This window comes from Tupaia chinensis, unplaced genomic scaffold (genome assembly GCF_000334495.1).
Source record: "Tupaia chinensis unplaced genomic scaffold, TupChi_1.0 Scaffold139484_1, whole genome shotgun sequence".
Classification (NCBI taxonomy): Eukaryota; Metazoa; Chordata; class Mammalia; order Scandentia; family Tupaiidae; genus Tupaia; species Tupaia belangeri.
In genome coordinates this window covers 1,252,985-1,269,324 of record NW_006199369.1, presented here as the reverse complement: position 1 = coordinate 1,269,324, position 16,340 = coordinate 1,252,985, and the positions used below count along the sequence as shown (strand labels likewise).

The window sequence follows — 16,340 nt, the reverse complement described above, 5'->3', positions numbered from 1 at the left end:
AATGCTTAGAAACCAGTGAGTGTGTCTTACACACCGTTGTGCCAACTAGTAAACAGAAATGTCACCAATTAAGGGATCTTGGTCTTAAAATTTCTATTTCTATGGCCACCTGGTGGTGTTGTGGTTAATGGGGCTGGATTCCACATGGCCAACTGAGTGGTTTGAGTACTGGGCCCGATGGCCTGAAAAACACACTGGGTGCATGTGAATGCATGCCCAAAATCTTGAGAGGAGAATGGGGGAAAAGCGATTACAGCATGGCCATCCTCGCTGGAGAATAGTCCTGTAGCACAGTAGAGTGACTATAGTTAATACCAATGCATTGTATATTTCATGATAACTTAAAGAGAGGGTTTTAATGTTTCCAATACAAAGTAATATCAGATGATTGAAGTGCTAGATAGGCAAATTACTTTGAGTTGATCATAACACGTTATACTCATGCACCAAAATGTACTCGATAAATATGTATAATTATTCTATCAACATTTAAAAAATTAAAAACTAAACTTTTTAATAATGGCCTTAGCATGGAGTTATGGACCAAAGTACAAATGAAAAGAGCCATCACACGTTGTAAAAAAAGTCTGCTGAGATTTGCCAAACACATCAACTGTGCTAAGCCAAGCATGACCACAGCTCGAGTAGAAACAATTCACTCACAGCCATATGTTTTGGATAAGACCACAGCCAAAGAGATCCAACGATACCTTGGCATGGATTCATGTTCTAAAATATGCCCACTGACTGTTACAGCGATGTTCCTGATTTGTAAATTCTAACTCTAACTACCAAGGCTGTATTGAGACGAACTTTCATCCTCAAAACCTCAGAGGCATCCTCAATGACGCTTTCCTCCTTTGAGATACTCTGGTTTCTCAGGGTATATACTCTCCTTTTCTGCTATAACTAATAAAATACTTTTGATTTTGGGTATTCTCGTCATGGTCTTGATGGAGCAGTATCATAGTTTCTAAATCACAAAGCTGTGGTAAATATACAATAACCTAGGTACCGGGCACTAATGAGTGTTAATATTATGAGCTACTGCCATGAAGCAGTTGACAATGATTGTCTTTGAATCCATGCCCACCCTTCTTTGCCCTGCTTCATGATACTGGAGCTCGACCCAATATCATTTCTGTTTGTAGTTGACAGAATGGCATATGTAGGGATACCGGTAGTGTCTCCCTTCAACACATTCCCAGCTAGGCAAGCAAACAAGTGGGCTTCCAGATTCTTAGACTCAGTCTGTTTCCATATACTTCCACTTTGTCTTTTTGACACCTAGAAACCAGTGAGTGTGTCTTACACACCGTTGTGCCAACTAGTAAACAGAAATGTCACCAATTAAGGGATCTTGGTCTTAAAATTTCTATTTCTATGGCCACCTGGTGGTGTTGTGGTTAATGGGGCTGGATTCCACATGGCCAACTGAGTGGTTTGAGTACTGGGCCCGATGGCCTGAAAAACACACTGGGTGCATGTGAATGCATGCCCAAAATCTTGAGAGGAGAATGGGGGAAAAGCGATTACAGCATGGCCATCCTCGCTGGAGAATGCTTTTTCACCTCTGTCTTTCTGCTGAGCACAAGCACCTTATAGCAAGAAAAAAAATGTCTCCATGTCTGACTTACCGATGTATTTTCTGTATCCCAACTGATTTCTGAATAATAACTAATGAAACTATATCTTTTTCAAATAGAACTTTGTTTATTAAGATTTAATTACAGATTCCTTGGCATCCTATTTTTCTTCCCCTAGACCTCTGATCAATTACACCTCAATACCTAACCTGACATTTCATTTGAGGCTATCTCCAGTTTTGATACCTTAGAATTCCCTAACATTTGAATTCTTTTTTTTTGGAGAGATTTTTGTTTGTTTGTCTGTTTGTTTTTTGTTTGTTTGTTTGTTTTTGCTATAGCATATGAATCCTTTGCTAAGACACTGGTTTGGGTCTGCCGTTTGCCCTCAGGCCTGATTGAAGGAACTTCTGATAAAAATGCCATGCCTCAACAATGTGTGTATTTAATAAAATCTGACCACTTTGTTTCTTCAGACCTCTCTGCAGTGATATCATTTTCTAAGTAATAAAGAAATTGAGGGACCAGCAGTTAGCGTAATGGCTATGTCGCTGGACTCCCGTGTAGTTGACCGTGGTTTGTGTCCCAGACCCGGTGGCTTAAACTCATGCCTGGCGCGTGTGCGTGCGTGCCCAAGATCCTGAGAGGAGAATGGAGAAGAAGGGATTGCAGCGTGGCCATCCCCTTGGGGGGTGATTTCTCGCTTTCTGTCTCTCTCACTCTCTGTCTGTCTGGCAAGCACACACGCCCTATAGCAAAAACCTCTCCAAAAAAAAAAAAAGAAATCAATAACCTAGCCTATTATAGTAATATTAGTAATGATATTAAACAACATGTCCAATATTTACCGTGTACTTACTCTTCTGTTAGGCACTGTGCTAACTACATTTTTTTAAATTACTGCAATAGTGGGGGCCACCAGGTGGAGGGTGGTTACAGTGCTGGATTCCCACATAACCAACCATGGTTCAAATCCCAGATCTGGTGGCTTGCTTTCTCACCCTCCCTCTCTCTCTGTCTCTCTCTTGTCAAATTTAAAAAATAGTAATAAGCAAAAATTTAAATAATTGAAAACATACTGTCATCATCTTAACATGTAAATACTTTTGTCTATCCATTTTACAAATAGTGAAACTGAGGTTTGAGAAAACTTAGAAACTTGGTTAAGATTAGGGCTAGCAGATAGCATAGCGGTTATGTTGCTAGACTTCCACATGGCTGAACACAGTTCAATTCCTGGATTCAGTGGCTTGGAAATCACACCAGGAGTGTGTGTGCATGTGTGCCTAAGATCCCAGGAAGAAAACGGAGGAGAAAGGATTGTGGCATGGCCACCCCCTTGGAGTGATTTCTCACTTTCCCTCTTACTGTCTTTGTCTCTTTTATTCTTTGGTGAGTGCACGTGCTCTAAGGCAAAAACCTATTTAAAAATTAATTAATTAATTAAAAATTAAAAGCAGCTAATAAACTGGCAGATTGGAGCTACTGACTTTTTTTTTTTTTAATTTCTTTATTTCTTGAAAGAGGTGAGAGTTAGGGGGTAGAGACAAACACTCCTGACACAGTCATCACGCTGAGATTCTCCTGAGCCCTGCAGCCAGCCAGGACCACAGATCACAGGTGTGCCATGGGCACCCTGACATGCTGAAGGAGAACCCGGTCAGTGAACTTGGAGCCTGCACACATGGTCTCCAGCACATGCAGCCGTGTCCCCACTGCCTGTGTCATGCAGCCAAGCTGAGTTTTTAACTCTGAATTTTAAATCTGTGCTGTTAACTATTATGCTTTTTTCCTTGGGAAACCAAGTGCTCGTCCATCTCCATCCTTGAGTAATTATTCCAAAGCAAATCATTATTACGTTGCTCGTGTTATTCTATCAAAGAGCACATTGTTACATCCCCATGGTTTGTTAAATCAGTTTTATTTTCACTGAGTTCTCCATAACTACTAAATTTAACTATCAATCATGGTATTGGAATGAATGTAAATGCTTGAATATCCCTTTTAAAGTGACATTTGATTTAGCAATTATCATGAAGATGACAAAAAATTATTCAAATGAGTGTGGAACTGACTGAATTGACTTACATAATGTCAATGAGTGCTAATGCTTTGTCCCGGTGACCCAAACAACTAAATTTGGGTGATAGAAAGATCACTGATTATATTTTTAATTAATTAAACTAGACTGTGTTTGTTAAAAAGATCATTTCTTCTTCAAAAGGCCATTCATACATTCATGCCTTGTGTATAAACAGTTGTAAATCAACTGTTGCTGTTTCAGTAGAACAAATATATAAACCACTTAAAAACAACTTCACAGGGCTACCATATAATTGGGAGAAATTGAAAGGCTAGTAACCAGCAAATAGACTATAAATGCAATTAATTAACTTTTGTTCAACAAAGCATACTGTTTAATTTCTATTACATCAGGTAACACCATATGCTTATTTATTCTCCTTCACAAGTATGACTTAGGATAAATTAATATTCATGCTGGGCAGAAGCCATGAGATATGTCCCAAAGAAGAGTCAGGAAAAATAACACCTTCCTCATAGGAGATTTAGACAGTCAACTCTTTGCAAAAACAAAGTGAGGTGGGTATTACAGGACTGTGGTGTAGCTGAAATGCCGTGTGTGCTGGAGACATAAAGTGTTAGACCAGTGTAAATAGGAGTAGAGTAGTAAGATGCCTGTTACAAACCTCCAACCTTGTTTTTTTAATTTCCCTATTGTCCCTATCTTCCATAAATCAAATGTTTGTTGCAGGTTTAGTTCTTAACATCTTAAAATACTCTAAAATCATTCTTTTACATTTTTGTTTTGATTACTTCTGAGAGATAGACAGTGCCCTCACCAAAGCCTTCACATTGCAATCCACTCCCAGTCTCAGCCAGCTCAGGGTCATGGGCATGCATGCGTTCACCTGACAAGAACAGGGAGACCCTGGATGTGAACCTTGAATCTTGCCATACAGTTTTTGGATTACAGAGTGCAGTTACCGCTGCACCACCATGGCTGGCCTTCAGAATCTTTAAACCTTTTTTTCTAATATGTCAGAAGGCAGTAACTCATCCCCTTAACCTGTTTATCTTCTATAATTGGTGCAAAAAGAGCTAGAATAGAAACACTGTAAATCCTCCATATGACATAAGGAGTTCTGTTGTCCTCGCTTTTCCTGCGTTTTAAAATATTTTCGATCTAAGGGAGCCAGCAGGTGGCCTTGTGTTTAAGGTGGCTGGATCCCAAATGGCTGATGGCAAGGTCTGAGTCTTGGCCCCTGCAGTTTGAACAACTCACTAAGGGGATCAGCAGATGTTGTTGTTACTGGACTTGATGGCAAGGTCTGAGTCTTGGCCCCTGCAGCTTGAACAACTCACTAAGGGGACCAGCAGATGTTGTAGTAGTTATGTTACTGGACTCCTACATAGTCAACAGCAGTTCAAGTCCTGGACCCAAGAGCTTAAAACTCATGCTGGGTGCATGTGCATGCATGCACAAAATCTCTAGAGGACAAAAGAGGAGAAGGGGTTGCAGCATGGCCATTATCCCCTTTTCAAGTGATCTCCCACTCTCTGTCTCTCTATCTCTTCAGCAAGCACACAGGCCCTATTGCAAAAAAAAAAAAAATCTTTCAAGACAAAAAAGAAAGAAAAACACACCTAGCACATGTGCATGCATTTCCATAATCCCAAGAGGAAAATGGAGGAGAACGGATTGTAGTGTGGCCATCTCCACTGGGAGGGAGGGACAATTTCTCACTTTCTTTCCCTCTCTCTCTCTGTCTCTCTCTAGTGAGTATTCAAGCATTTAGTTTTGCCCTATAGCAAAACTAAGAATAAAATAAAATAAAATATGTCTATATTAAACTTACATTGAGTAAATTTCACTTTGTAGCAATAACAATTCTACAAGATTTAATCCAAGCCTTGATTCGTGTAACTGCCACCACAGTCAAGATATAGAATGAGGGACCAGCAGTTAGTGTAATGGCTATGTCGCTGGACTCCCACATAGTTGACCGCGGTTCACATCTTGGACCGGGTGGCTTAAAACTCACGCCAGGCACATGTGCATACATGCCCAAGATCCCGAGAGGAGAATGGAGGAGAAGGGATTGCAGCGTGGCCATCCCCCCTGGGGGGTGATTTCTCGCTTTCTGTCTCTCTGTCTCTCTCTGTCTGTCTGGCGAGGGCACGCGTCCTATAGCAAAAACCTCCCCCCCCCAAAAAAAAAGGCACAGAACGACTCGATGACCTCCACCAATGCTCCTGTGCTGCTCTTGACTTCAAGTCAAACCCTCCCTCATCCTCGGCTTCTGCAGTCACAATTTGGCTTTTTTCAAAGTCTGTATAATTTCACTTTGCATAGAACCACTGAGATTTGTCCACATTTTTTTTAGTATTAATTGTTCATCCTTTTTCATGTTTGAGTAGTATTTTATTTATAAATTTAACAGTGTGAATCCACTCATCTCTTGATTGCCATCTGGCTTATTTCTGGCAAATAAGAATGACACTATTACAAACAATTTTGCGCTTTCACCTGAGCATTTTACAATCAACAATTTGAAAAAAAATCAACTTTTTAAATTTACGTTTTATAAATAGTTGGGAGTGGGATATCTAACACATTCATACTAAATGTATGTTTCACTTTATAATCAACTTCCCAACTGCTATAAAAAGTGTACCATTTTCCCTTTGCAGGAATAATGGATGAACTTTCCAGTTGCAACATATCCATAACCACACGTGACATTGTCAAATTTGTAAAGCTTTTTTCATTTTAGTAATTAAAAGGTAGTATCTTCCTGTGGTTTCAATTTCTGTTTCCAAATGATAATGTTAACATTTTTTATGTGATTATTTCCTATCTATCTATCTATATTTTCTTCAGTGAAGTTTCTTTCCAAGTTTTAAAACAATATATTTATACTTGGCTTGCTTATTTAGTGTTCAGTTTTTAGAGTCCTTTATATTCTACATATAAATTCTTTGCTGAATTTGAGGTGTATATACCTTCTCCCAGTCTGTAGCTTATATTTTCATTTTTTAAACAGTGTTTTTCAAGAAGCAGAGTTTTAGTTTTGTTGGTATTTAGTTTATTCCAGAATTTCTACCTAATGACAGATTTTCCCCTTATTTCATTTAGACACTTTATAGTTTCATGTTTTCCACTTAATTCTATGACTCCATTTAATGTAGCATTTAAGAATTTGAGATAAAGGTCAAAATTCACATTTTTGCTTTTATAGAACTAGTTCTGGCAAGCAATTGTTAGAAAGAATATACTTTTTCTATTGAATTGCCTTTGCATCTTCATCAAAAATCAATTGACCATATTCATGCATGTCTATTTCTTGATGCCTTCAATTTTATTCATTGGCCTATTTTTGTAATCTTTTGCTAAAACTGTAATGTCTTGGTTACTAAAGCCTTATACTAAGACTCAAAATAATGTACTATCAGTTCTGGAATTTTATTTATTTCCAAAGTTATTTTAGTCTACCTTTTTCTTCTTTCTTATTAGTTTTAAAATTATCTAGTCTACATCTACCAAAAAACAAACAAAAAAAGAAAAACAAACCAAGATAAAAACTGCTGATATTTTGATGGTGATCATACTAAATCCATAGAAAAATCTGAGCAAAAGTGACATATTGGGGCTAGCAGATGACAGGATGGTTAAGGCACTGGATTCCCACATGGTCAACCGCAGTTCAAGTTCTAGACCTGGTGGCGTGAAAATCACACCAGGATCATGTGCATGCATTCCCAAAATCTAGAGAGGACAATAGAGGAGAAAATATTGTGGTGTGGCCTTCCCGCTGGGGGGGATCAATTTCTGACTTTCACTCTCTCTGTCTCTGTTTGTCTCTCTCTGGTGAGTACATGTGCCCTATGGCAAAAACTTAAAAACAAAGGAAAAAAAACAGAAAAAATAACATATTAACTTTATTGAGTTTTCCAACCCATAACCATGGTGTATCTTTCTATTTATTTCAGTCTTTTATTTCTTTTACTAATGTTTTGTACTTTGCATCATACAGACACTGCACTTATTTTATTGCAATGAAATATAAACATTTCATTTCTTAGAAACTAATGTTACATTTTGAGTTCTTGCTTTTTATTTTTAAAATTTTTATTATTTTGTCTTGTTTTGTTATAGGATGTGTGCACTTGCTGTAGAGAGACAGAAAAAGACAGAGAGAGAGAGGGAAACTGAAAAAATACCCCCTAGATGGGATGGTTATGCTGTAACCCCTTCTCCTCCACTCTCGTCTAGGGATTTGGGGCACCGACACACACATACTCGGTGTGATTTTTCAAGCCACCAGGTCCAGCACGCAAAATAAACAGTGGTCCATGAAAAGTTCAGCCCCCTAATCTCGACTTCAACTACTGGCCCTTGATTCCTTGTTTTTATTTTTATTTTATTTATTTATTCATTTATTCATTTATTTATTTATCCTATAGGGCATGCGCACTTCCCAAAGAGAGACAGAGATTTGGGGCATGAATGCACTTGTGTTTGGCTTGAGATTCAAGCCCCTTGGTCCAGGACATGAACTACAGTTGACCATGTGGAAGTCCAGTGCCTTAATCACCACATCACCTGCTGGCCCCTAGTTCCTTGATTTTCATATTGATCTCCAGTTGCATAAAAGTAGAAATGTAATTCCTTTATTTTGTGATCTTGTATTGTGCATCCTTACTAAACTCACTTGCTAATTCCAAGGGATTTCTTCATTGGCTCTCTCAGAAATTTCCATGTAGACAGCAGTGGCATCTTTGAATAGAGTTTTACTTCTTTCTTTCCAAACTTTAAGTCTATTATTTCTTTCATCAGTATATATCAATAAGTACTTCTAAAATACTGAGTAGACATTTGGGTTATTCCTACTATGAGAGGGAAAACATTAACATTTTAGGTACATTTAATTGTTTAGGAAGATATCTTCCCCTTCTATTTTTAGTTTTCTGAAAGTATTTCAAATAGATGTTGAATTTTCTCAATTTTTTTCTGTGTCTATTGAAAATATTATGTATTTTACTCCAATTTGTTAACCTGATGAATTATATTGACTTTTTAAATACTGAACAGCAATTTAGTTTTCAATTCCTGAGAGGTATATAAGAAAAAAGGGCTTTTACAATTTCAGTTAACTATTAATAATCCCAGCTAATTTTTTTATTTAAAAGCACGTTATTTAACCAGATACTTTTAAAAATTGTTGGAAAACATCAATATGTTGTTAATTTCCTTTTATTTTTGCCTGGATAATCATTTCAATATAGTTCTTTTTTATTATCATACACTTTGAATAAATTTGTATCAAAATCTTGGTACTGTAAGTTTGGTTTATTAAAAGTATGTACAATATCCACCATATTATCTACTTGGCAATGTCAGTCTTTACTGTAAAACCAATCAACCATATCATTCTTACGCTCTGTTAAGATAAAAATGTATCATTATTTTCACAATGTAGCTAAATATGTTAGTATCTCAGTATCTATTATAAATATGACTGTAAAAAAATTATAGAGTCCATCTCATAGAATTGTGTATAAAATCAGTCAAGTCAGAGCTAAAATGATACAGGATTAATGTAATCTATCCATTTTATAATGTTTTAAAAACAAGACAGAACTATGTGCTGTTTCTCTTTACTGAATTTGCAATAGGGCAATGGTATGTGGGTTACATTTCTACAAAAGGACATTAATAAAATAAGTCTAGTAAATATGCATGTGTGCGTGTATCAAACATTTTTTCCTGCTTCAGAGAATAACTAAATAAATAAGTCAGATATTAAAAAAATATATTGAATTAACTTTTCATCCTCCAGATAAACTCCACTTGGCAATGATAGGTTTTTTTGTTCTTACATATTGACTTTTTGATTTGCTGGTATATTGTCGAGGGATTTTATGTCAACTTTATTACAAGCGTTGGTCTCTATTTTTTTTTTCATGCACTGTTGTTTCTATGATTCTGTCTTCAAGGCAATATTAGCCTCATACTGAGTTGTGAGGTCTCCACTCCTTTTTTGGGGACTAGATACAGAATTTCTGATATTTCTTCTATTTATGCTGATAGAATTTACCACTAAACTAGTTTTCTCTTTTGTAAGGTTTTCAACTGCAAATTCAATTTCTTTCACAGATATGGGGTTATTTAGGTTAGCTGTTTCTTATGTGAATCTTATGGTACTTTTCTTATAAGAAATTGATCCATTTAATATGAATTATTGAATGTTGTGCACAGATTTGTTTTTATTAATTCTTTAATTGTCCCTTTAAAAACTGTAAACTTTTGAATAGTACACCTGCTTTAAGTTCGGTACTGGTAATTTGTATCTTAAATATTTTTATTTTTTTGCCAGTCTTTTTAAGTTTATCAATCTTATTGATTTTATAAAACAATTTTTGGTTTTATTCATTTTCTCTGTTGTTTTCCTTTTTTTTTCAATTTCATTCATTTCTACTCTAAAATTTGTTTTCTTATTAATTTGTTCTGCTTTCTTTTTCACTCAAGGCAGAAGATTTAGTAATGAACTTGAAACAGTTGGTAGTTTAATTCTGTTTCTAAATTCCCTCCAGACCTTTCTTTAGCTCTATTTCCCAAAACGTTGCTTTATTTTTGTATCAAATCAGTTCAAAATATTTTCCAATCTCCTTTGATATTTGTTATTTGAGTATTATGACTTATTTAAAATCATTAGAATTATTTGAAAGTTTATTGTTTAACTTCCAAATATTTCAGAGATTTTTCTAGTTGTCTCCTTATTATTGATTTGTAGTTCATTTTCATTTTTGCTAAGTAATATATATTTTGACATTTCTACTATTTTAAATTAGTTAAAGTTTGTTTTGTGACCCATAATATATCTAACTTAATTCATACTCCATGAGAACTTGAAAAGTGCATCTTTCATTTTGTTGATTGGTCTGCTCCCCAACTATCAATTTGGGCAAGTTGGTTTATGCTGTTGGTTAAGCCTTTCAAGAGGGGACTTTGTAAAAGTTTATCAAAAAAAATGGAATTGAAGAATGAGTTTATTTTGGAGCCTAAAAGCAAAAAATGGAATTGAAGAATGAGTTTATTTTTGGGCCTAAAAACCTGGAAATTTATGCATAATTTTTCATACTACACATTTCCATGAACTGTTTGAAAACTCATGATCTAGCCTTGCTGATGTTTTGCTTATTTCATCATTGTCAGTAATATTGTCAACATCACATTTCAATGCTGGGCTTTGGCTTACATATTTTTAAACTTTGTTATAAGGTGCATGCTCATGGAAAAGTCATGACACATTTTTGTGTAGAAAAATATGTCATGACTTTTCCGAAAACCCTATAGTACATCTGCTTGGTGAATTAATCCTTTTATATTATTTAATGTACCTATTTATCTCTGATTCATTTTCTTCTTCTGAAGTCTGCTTTATCTAATATCATTGTATTTATCACAACTTTCTTTTGATTAATGTTTGCATCATAAACTTCTTTCTCCATCCTTTCACTTTGAATCCACTGATGACCCCAGTCAAGATCTGTAATCTTGACTCACCTATAGTTCTAAGGTTGGCTCAGTTTTACAACTTTAGCAGTGATGCTAAAATCTGCTCTGTATAAGCTCTCTCCGGAGTCATTCTACATAATAGTTGTTGGATTACATCTTAGTTTGATTCTCCTTTAATTTGTTTTGTAGTATCAATTATACGCATTTGCAGCTCTGCTATACTGAGGGCTTGACTACAGCTTTACATAGAGCCCCTTTCTTGAGTTTCTTATTTGGATTTCCCCTACTCTCCAATACCCAGTAGCTTATTTTCTGGAAATGTATGGCTTTCTAACACACCTGAGTAGTTAATAAAACTTCTTTCAGTGCAAGAAGATAGTCTCTGAGGTCACTACCTGTCTTGTTTGCTTGGTACTTCTAATCTTGAGAACAAATAATAGACAGTAGAAATCGTTCTCCTTAATCACAGTCAGGAGATAAAAATTAGTTTTTCTTTTTTTTTTTTTTTCCAGAAACAGAAGAATCAGTGGGCCTATGCAACCAGAAAGAGCTGACCAGAACAAAGGAAGGACCCCAGACCTCCGGATACCACAGCAATTAAAGATGAATGACAGGATCAAAATGCCACCCCCTACCCTATCTCTTTATTCTATGTTCCTTTATTTTGTTACAGATTAACTCATGATCACATCATACCTTCTCTTAATCAGCCCTTAAAAAACTAGACCCCTCTTATCAAAGAAGTAAATTTGAGTTTTACTCTCCTTTCTTTGTTGAGTACTCTCTGGATTAAAGACTTTTCTTTCCCTGTAAACTAGTTTCCCTTATAAACCATCTAGCTATGGGCAAACAAACTTGAATCTGGTAACAGTTTAACTTCCAGTTATCTGGAAGCCTATAACTTTCAAATACCTGTGGCCTAATGGCTAAGGTAACCAGATCCCACTTGGCTGACTGTGGTTTGAATCCTCACCCGACTGCTTTGAAAAACATGCCAGGCACACACGTGAATACCCCAAGTAGCTACAGGCTAAAGAAATGAAGGAGAAGGGATTGCCATGTGACCTAACCCCAGTGAGAGGTGCTTTCTTCCTCTCCCTCTCTCTGTCTCTATCCCTAGTGAGTGCCGGTGCCCTCTGGATATGACAAACAAATAAACAAAAATATCCCAAGTATTTGAAGATTTCCTAGCTTTTATGTTATAGATTTTGAACTCATATTTATTATTTCTAAAGAATATAAATCCACTCTCATGCCCCTGTTTTTTTGTTTTGTTTTGTTTAACAGCTACAGACAAAGTAAGAGAAATGACAAGACAGAATGGAATAAGTTAGAGTGACACAGGAAAAATAAAAGTCACCAGGTAACCTCATGGGAATCAAGAGTATAACAGAATGACCAACATACTGTTAGTGGGAGGGAAAGAGAGGCTGCGGAGACGTCCAAGCAGGTCATAGCCCAGAGGGTCTTGTAGGTCTTGCTCAGCAGAGAAGTAGAGAACGATACTAATCAAAACAGCCTGGCAGGACGGACTTCATCCCAGCCTTACAGTTTGCTTGGCCCTTCCAGAAGAACTTTCTGTGCTCCAAGATATGGACCCAGCTCAGCAGCAACTGGTTACATGGTATCTCCCAAGGACTTGGGTTGCTGGTCGCATGGTCACTATAGGTTCAGTTTCAGTCATATGTGATGTGTGTGTGTGGGAAGGGGCATGATGTATGTGGATGTGTGTGTATGTATGTGGATGTATCATGCCAGGTGCATATGCATGTGTGCCCAAAATCCCAAGAGGAGTATGTAGGAGAAGGAATTGCAACAAGGCCATTCCCCTAGGGAATTATTTATCACTTTCTGTCTCTCTGTTTCTCTGTTTCTCAGGTGAGTGCATGTGCCCTATAGCAAAAATATTTTTTCTTTTTTTTTAAATTTATTTACATTTAATCACGTCCTTACAGTATACATATTTCTCTTTCCAACACAAATACCATGCCTATCAGTCAAGACAAAGGTATTACTATATACATTGTCATCAGCAAATAGTTTCTCATGTTTTGTCAATTAAGCATACTTTTACCAGTGTTTTCCTTCCCTTTTCCTCTCCCTCCCTTCCATACTAAACTTTTATTTTTTCAGACTTTATTGATTCACAAAACATCTTAAACTAAAAGTATGGGCAAAGCATCCTCTGAGAGAATGACTTTGAACAGTAGGCTCTGGACTGCTTTCACTCATCCCAAGAAATCATAACTTCTCCACTGGTGTATAAAAGTATATTTAGTGATTTGTAGAGCACAGAATTCGAACGCCTTCAGAAAGAAAAACTGAACTTTCTTGGGCAAGGATCAAGGAGCCAAGGGAACCTCACAAGCAAGACAAACAGAAGCAGGAGAGAGGCTGCTATGGCTTTGGCCATCCTGCTGGATATAAAAGAGGAGATGACCTGCCCCATCTGCCTGGAGCTCCTGACAGAACCCCAGAGCCCAAAATGTGGACACAGCTTCTGCCAGTTGCATCACTGCAAACCACACCAAATCCACGCTGGGCCAAGAAGGGCAGATCTGCTGCCCCATGTGCTAGTCAGTTACCAGCCTGGGAGCCTGCAGCCTAATAGTCATCTAGTCAACATTGTTGAGAGGCTCAGAGAGGCCAATCTGAGTCCAGAGGAGGGGCAAAAGGTAGATTTCTGCACACACCACGGAGAAAAGCTCCTACTCTTCTGTAAGCAGGATGGGAAAGTCATTTGCTGGCTTTTAGAGCGATCTCAGAAGCACCATGATCACCAGACATTCCTCTTAGAGGAGATTTCCCAGAAATACCAAGAAAAAATTCCAGGTAACTCTGAAGGAGCTGATAAAGAAACAGCAAGCAATGGAGAAGTGGAAGGCTGACATCCATGAAGAAAGAACTTCTTGGAAGAATCAAATTCAGGGTGACAAAAAAGCCACGCAGGCAGAGTTTGCAAGACTGAGAGGCATCGTGAACTCTGAAGAGCAGATAGAGCTGCAGAAGCTAGAAAAAGATGAGGGAGATGTTCTATATAGTCTGGAAGAGTCTGAAAATGAACTGGGCCAGCAGAGCCAGGTGGTGAAAGATCTCATCTCAGATCTTGAGCATCGGTTGGAGGAGTCAAGAATAGAGATGCTGCAGGATGCAAATGACATGAAAAAGAATGAGATGTTGATCCTGAAAATGCCAAAATCATTTCCCAAGAAGAAGAGAGTGTTCCAAGCTCCTGATCTGAGGAGGAATTCTGCAAGTGTTCAAAAAGCTGACAGATATTCAATGCTACTGAGCTCAGATGGCTTTTTCTGCACGAAAACATTCATTGAATTTTAATTAAACCATTGTCATTTCTGTGGATCAAAGACAAGACATAAATGCAACAGGACAACAAATTCTTCATATTACTATAACAATGAAGATACTGGCATCCTGGGTTCTCCATGTATCACATCAGGAAAACACTACTGGGAACTAGATGTGTCCAACAGACGTGCCTGGCTCCTAGGAGTACATTAGAAATCTTATCACAAACCCACTATAATGCCAGTGTGCAGAAGGTAGGACCTGCAATATTTCTGCAGTTCTGTTTCCCTGATCTTCATCAAACAACCTGCACTTTTGTTGATGGAACTGGATATTACAAAAGCCTCACAGTTTCAGAGGAATAGGTACATCTGGGCTGAGCTGCGGGGTTTCACTAAGAATTCAGAGGTGCGTGGGAGGAGATGATCCACACTGCAGCTCTGTATTTCTCACCGCTGCTCACTCTGAAGACTCTCTTCTCTGATTTTTAGTCTCCATTTGGTGGTATTTTCACATTTGGCTAATTTGTTAGAGATTTCTGCTACTGTAAGCACAATGTTTCACTTTACTGTGAGCATATTCTATACCTATTTCTCTTCTATTACTGTGTTTTACAACATGGTATCCAAGAAAAGAATTTCAATTTAGATTTATAAAGATGAGTTTCTCCTTTTCTGTACCAATTCAGCAGGTGTTGATGTTTTCTATGACCCTACACGTATTCAGGTGTTTTGCTACTGTGCACCTAGACCTGCCTAGACACTCAATGTGTGGAAGGTAAGAAGCAAGGTGAGAAAGTCAGGTAAAAGCAGAGAAAAAGAGAAAAACAAACAAATAAAAGACAAAACAAAACAATGAAAATGGAAAAAAATTAAGAAAAAAGCCAAAAAATGAGAACCACATGGCACGCTAGCAAGCCGCACAAAGAAGACAGGGCTAGGCCCACCCCAGATGCACATGGATTACGGCTTTTCTCTGGGTGTTGGGCCAGAATGCCCTATAGCAAAAATTTCTTTAAAAAATAAAAACTGCAATCAAGGAGATTTCCTTTCTATCCCCATCCCTCAGACAAACTTGTCTTTGAACCAAAAACAAAGGGTTTTTTTCTTTGGAGCTTTTTGATTTCTGTCTGTTGAACGGTTCAGGAACTCAGACTGCCCTGAGTCTAATCCAAGAAATATAACAGGAGAAAAGTCATACACCAACACACACACACACACACACACACACACACACATACACAATACCACCCTGAGATAGTTGTTTTTTAGTTGTTAAGAGTGGAAAAAATAAAATGAAGTATTTTAAGTCTATTTTAAGAAGGAAATCAAACTACTCTTCTGTATTCTTGACCTTGTCATTTTTTCAGACCAAATGCTTACAATCCTTTGTACTCCACTTGACACTTCTTCCTAGAATCACCAGGTTTATTTTGTCTGTGCAAGGAATTAGCTCCTTGAGGTTCATGGAAATCACTTACAATAGGAAGACTAATAAAAGAAATGTGTACAGATGTATTTAATGCATATTTATGTACATGGAAGCCATATTAAAACGTAGTTCACAGAATAGCCAGGTGATGGAAGATTTTCTACTGTAGACTGGTTTGGGAATAAGCTACGAAGGAGTAAGGGGAGATTATCGTTTGATGGGCCAGGAATCAGACTCCTGCTGTCCTTTCAAATAGTCTAAGGAGTAGCCTGGCTGCTGCCTTTATGGATACAGATAGATGTAAATTTATTTCACAAAGGTTTAGCAGGTTAATTCTTGTCTTTAGATCCTTTGAACAGTCACCTTGAAAATATATCAGAAAATGTTATTTGGGTAGCATATTTTCAGTCCTCACAACTTCTTTCCCTTAAATTATGTTTTCAGGTCAGAATTCTCTGGAGTACTTTTGAACATCT

At 37.3% G+C, this 16,340-nt stretch overlaps 1 pseudogene; it reads left to right on the top strand.

Moving 5' to 3' along the window:
- Positions 1–13,467: 13,467 nt before the first annotated feature.
- LOC102485842 (tripartite motif-containing protein 5-like) lies at positions 13,468–14,419 on the top strand (annotated as a pseudogene).
- The last annotated feature ends 1,921 nt before the right edge of the window (positions 14,420–16,340 follow it).